Consider the following 5531-nt stretch of genomic DNA (forward strand, 5'->3'; position numbering starts at 1 on the left):
ACCGTGTTGTTAACCCCTTGGCGATGAACCTACCAAAACAATCAAAATTCGTGATTTTCTTTTTTTATAGAAACTTGACAGATCCGAAAATGGCATATATCTAGGGATCTGAATAATATTTTTCTAAAATATACGAGTGAAAGTTTGTACTCATTATTTTTTTCTTATTTTCTGAAGTTTTGTACTTTCCTGAATTTTCCTTCGCTCATGAATGGAATAATTAAATTAATTAAAGTAACCAATTAATTTCTTTTGTGACAGGAATAAAATCAAACGATTAACGAAACGTTGGGATGTATGAAATTTATTGCATACTTAACGGTGTAATATTTCGTATTTTGGAAAGAAGAAGAAAAATCAGGAAATGTATTAAAAAGTAGATAAGATATTCAGAGAAAGTATTTCGAAGGAAGATTTTATCGAGCGAGGAAGTATTATCGTGACAAGGAGAGAGATAAGGTACGAGTAAGAATAGATAATGATAGATTTATCAACCAGTATAGTTCTTTGTTCTTTGTCTCGAAGGTAGGAAACCCTCTTATCATTGCGTTGTTCTCAATGTTACCGATTCAGCATAAGAATAAGATTACAACATTAGCAGTGGTTGGAATTAAAACTAAATATTACAGAGAAATTAAGGAGAGATACAAAACATGTAGCATTTGCTTTTATACTTTCCTATTTTACAAGTTTAATATTCTACAAGTTAAATTTTTCAAAGTCATTTAATTGACATATCCTTTGAAATAATTGTTTTGGACTTTAGTACACTCTTTTTTGTAAGACAAGGAATTATATTAATTGTGCATAAATATTATTGGAATTTACTACTTAGTTTAGAACTTACTGTCAAAATGGTGTATTTATAGTGTGAATTGTAAAAGACTAATTAAATGGAACATATAAAGATACGTATTTTCTTTCTCTTTTTCATATAACTTTACATTAACCATTTCTTGACCTAGATTTTGATTGTTCAAAATCTTATAATATAATTCTCATCCTTTGATAACCAATCCGTCGTCAATACTGCAACTATCCTCAAGATAGCATCACTGGAGCATAGTATTCTCTACTCTAATATGGAACAAACGAATGTAAAAAATCTGTGATATAAATTTCAAAATTATCATATTCTTTCAAATTCTTGTCCTTAATTTCTTTACCATAATACCATAATTCATCTCTTTAAATTCAACATTAAACTCTAAATCAAACTAATTAATTAATTTTTTTAATTCTCACTTATTATTCATTTACTACTCCAAACGTTTGAATAAAAAGCACATCTGGCGTTAAAAGAACTTCAAAATAAAATGATTTTGCATCAAAGAGAAATCTTATTTGTGAAAAATTTTAAAAACATTTACAGGAAAGTCGAATATTTGTTACAATATTTAATACACGAAACAGAATTCTGCCTAAATTCCATTTCTCGAATCACGTTCACAAAAATCCAAGTTTACTCGTACATTCGTACTCGTCGTGAACGTGGAAAAAATCTGCGACATTTCGAGAGGGAAAGATTCCCTCGAATTATCCCTTTATTCAAATTCTCCTAGACAAGAAGAATCTAAAGAAGAAGAAGAAAAAAAAAAACATCCCTGAAACAAGTCTCTACTCTATCTCCGCCTCCCCTAAAGCGAGCCAGAAAACAACCGGGAGGCAATAAATCGGCCAAAAAGGGAAATCAAGAAGCTCCATCGCGTTCGTATGTATCCGAGGAGCGCAGCGAGAGAAGGAAATGGCCGAGCGGCGTGGAAGATTTGCACACGCGGGCAATAAAATGGTATCGATCAGTCGATGAGAACAATGGAGGAGGCTGGCAAGAATTCAAAAGTTTGCCGTAGCAAGTATCGTTCCGTTTTCCAGGAAGCCAGTCCGATGGAAGGGGTTTTCGACCTTATTCCACAGCCTCGTGGTTGCTGCCGGCTCGCGGACCAGCGGCCGCCTCTGTGTATCGACTAATGTCGGCGTATTGACTAATGACTGGCGCGCTGCTGCAAGTAGTACCACTCCGTGTCAGGACGGACACACTCGAGAGAGAGAGAGAGAGAGAGAGAGAGAGAGAGAGAGAGAGAGAGAGAGAAGCTGTGGCCGTATTTACGGCGCGCGTCCGCCGCCCAACACCAGGGGTTAAGGCGCATTTATGTAACACGTTGGCGAGGGGCTCCTTCGTCGTCGCGCGACCTACATTTCCTGGCCAATGTCTGGGGGAAAAAGAAAGGGTCATGAACGTGCGAACGGAGCTGACGCGCGCGCGAATGTTTGCGGGAGGAAACAGGTGTATCTCATTTTATTACTATCTACAGATATCGCTTCGATACTTGTTACATAGCTCGTTGCACTTTTATATTCGTTCGAAGAGTTCTTCGATGCATGCGCAAAGCGAAATGATAAAATAGCACTCTGGTGAATCTTGAATATTTACGGAGATTCCTGCTGATTCCTTTGTTTCAGATTACCGTAACATTATCTGGAAATCTTGTGAAATTATAGTGTCTATGTGGAAGACAGATTGAAGAGCTTGGAACTTTCTTTCGTTGCCTCGGTACTGGAAAATAGATAATTCCAAAGACGTATAAATAAATTTGTTGAAGAAGATTTCATTTCATTTAATGCTCGTAGAAATCGCAATAAATGATAACGAGAATGACAAAGTATTTCGGTAGACAGAATTTTCCCTGATTTTGTCCTCTGTAAGTATTAAGCCTTGTAAAAGATACTTGTTAAATACTGAAATAAAGAGGAAAATTATCAAATACGAGAGGCTAGTGCCGAATGGTGCATAAAGTTACTTAAAGGATATTAAACAAATACAACGGTATTTAATAAGCAATCTTCGTCAATAATCGCGTGGCGATTTTGCGTTTTATTTAAAAAAAAAATAAAATTGAATTGTAACGAATCGTAGAAGCTCGTAAGTATACAAATCCTCAAAAAGTTTCGAGGGGAACATCGCGAACGAATCGATGCGTACCTAAGGACGATTGGGATAAATGAATACAAAGCGGTCGTGTATCGAGTCGTATATCGAGTGGAATTTTGCGATATCTACGATCTCGCCGTTTATTATTGGAATATCATCTTACTATTCTATTGCGCTAGGACAATAATCGTTAATATTGTACCGTTATCGTCGAATTCGTATCACGACGTATCTAGTACACCCGTCATTGCGCTCGGACAACTAGAATCGCACCGTAGTCCACCGTGATTCGAGTTTCCCTGCGTCTCGACTGCAAGTTTCCAACGCATGCAGGATGAAAGCACGCGAAATTAAACGCTTCATTAATAACACGCTTAACTCGTCGGGTCCCCGTTTAATTTTTTCTTTTTTTTCTTTTTTGTTGTTGTTGCTTTCCGCTTGCTTCTCTCGTTTTCTTCTCGTTTCAACGAAAAGCGCTCGACGGAAAGATCGATGTTAATCTAAACACTGGCGATAGACAAAACAGGCAAAGCGTGAATAAAACGCATGCTTGCATCCTAACAACGGGGGTCTCTCCCTTACGAGTTGATTCATTGCTTTTGATTGCTTGCGCGCGATCGAGCATTTCAGCGATCAAATAGAACACTGCGTTTTAGGATCGGTGAATTCGCGAACGCGAGCCACTTCCTCCGCTCTAGGTATTACAGATTACGATAATAAATGGATAATTAATCAATCAGGAATTCATTTCTCACTTTTTCATATTTATTTTCTCCTCTCTTCTTCTTATTGTTATCATCATTCTCGGATGTTTCATTTGCAGCGCTGAAATGACTCTTTTAAAGTACTCTCGGCCCGTCGAAGCCGGGACTTCGAGGATACTGTGTATTGTACTTTGCAACCTTTTGTGTAAACCTGTCTCGTGTGATAATCAAGACGCGACGAGTACTTCGAAAGGCAAGAAATTTGTATGTGTATATATATATATATATATATATATATATATATATATATATATATATATATATATCGTTCCAAAAAACGATCGAACATGGGAAAAAAAAGCAGTTCTCAATGAATTCCCGTGTGATCGACGAGTTTCTTCGTGTCTCACGCCGGGTAAATTTCCCGGTAAAAAGTCGAAGATACTCGCGTCGACCTCCACGTCTTCTGATCTGATATCTAACTTCTCTCGGTCGAGAAAACCTTGCCGGAACGGAAATGAAATATTCTCGAAGGTTGTCCTCGGTATTGTCGTATTTATCACACGGGACAGCGCGGGTTTAGCATCGCGACCGATCATCGATCGTAACCGCACAACCACATTACGACGCCGGACATCCGTGGCTGATCGATCAACCTTCCATTTTAACAACCACTTAAAATATGCAATAACAGCACGTCCGGTGGTGAGGTACGTTACAAAACTAGTACAAAACTAGCAGCTAGGTACAAAAATGTAATTAATCGTTAATAATGGAGGCCGCCCGGAAAACTGCCAGGGACCAATTTCGCGTTTTTCTTCTTCTTCTTCTTCTTCTTCTTCTTCTTCTTCTTCTTTTTATCGCTTATCCCCCCTCCCCTTCAGTTCTTCCATCTTTTGTTCGTCGTCGTCGTTTATTTTTACGCGCGTTGCGTTTATAACGAGACAAGAAAAAGGGGGGGAAAAAGAAAACAGAGACGAGGGAAAAAGAAAGTCACAAAAAGAAGCAACGCTTCGGATCTTCCTTCTCTTCCTTTCTTTTCTTCCGTCCTTTTTTTTTTCTTTTCTTTTCTTTTCACAATGCAGGTACCATTACCTATTTTTTTCTTCTCTCTCTCATTCTTCTCCTTTTGTTTTTCTATCCCGGTTCTATCACGGTTTATTTATTAACCCCTCCTCGTTCCCGTTTCCTTCGCTTCCCCTTGAGCGACTTTAAAGTATTTAGAATCTCGTTATCGCTGAGGAATTTAATACTGCTCGGTTTGGCGGTTTCGCGGGTGCACGCTGACGTGGGTGGCACGCCCGGGGCTTTTGACAGGGAACACGCCCGGAAGCTGGTATTTCGACTGGGCTGTCCCCTTTTGATAAATGTTTTAAGCGACCGTCGCTTCGCTCCTTCGCCTCATTTTGTGCAGCCTCGCCGGAATAATTGAATTCTGGTTGACGAACGACCATTGCTGAAAGCTTCTGCGATTTAGAGAGGTGTTTGTTGTTTGGAATCATCGTTAGGTAGGACAATGATTTCAGCTTTGATTTAAAAGGTCAATGATGACTTTCTTTTTTGTATTTATGAGAAAACGAATATTGGAAAGATCATTTTTGTGTGTCAAGTAATTCTGTTGGTGGAAAAATTTGGACAACTAATGTAATTTAAACATTTCTTCGAATAAGAAGTTTGACTCCTCTTTTACTGAATTTTACGTTGTGGTGCAATTTCAATAGAATTTCGAAGATGCACATAATAATACAGTTAATTATTATTGAATGAAATGTTACAGGGATTATTCCAGCTTGACGCAAACGACATCAAACGTGCTCTTCAAGATAACAAGAAACTGTAAAAAAGCTTAAAACTTCCAGATTTTCTTTCGATGTCAGGAGTACGAATACGATTACCAT

This window comes from Frieseomelitta varia, unplaced genomic scaffold (assembly GCF_011392965.1).
Source record: "Frieseomelitta varia isolate USP_RPSP 00005682 unplaced genomic scaffold, Fvar_1.2 scaffold_845, whole genome shotgun sequence".
NCBI classification, from domain to species: Eukaryota; Metazoa; Arthropoda; class Insecta; order Hymenoptera; family Apidae; genus Frieseomelitta; species Frieseomelitta varia.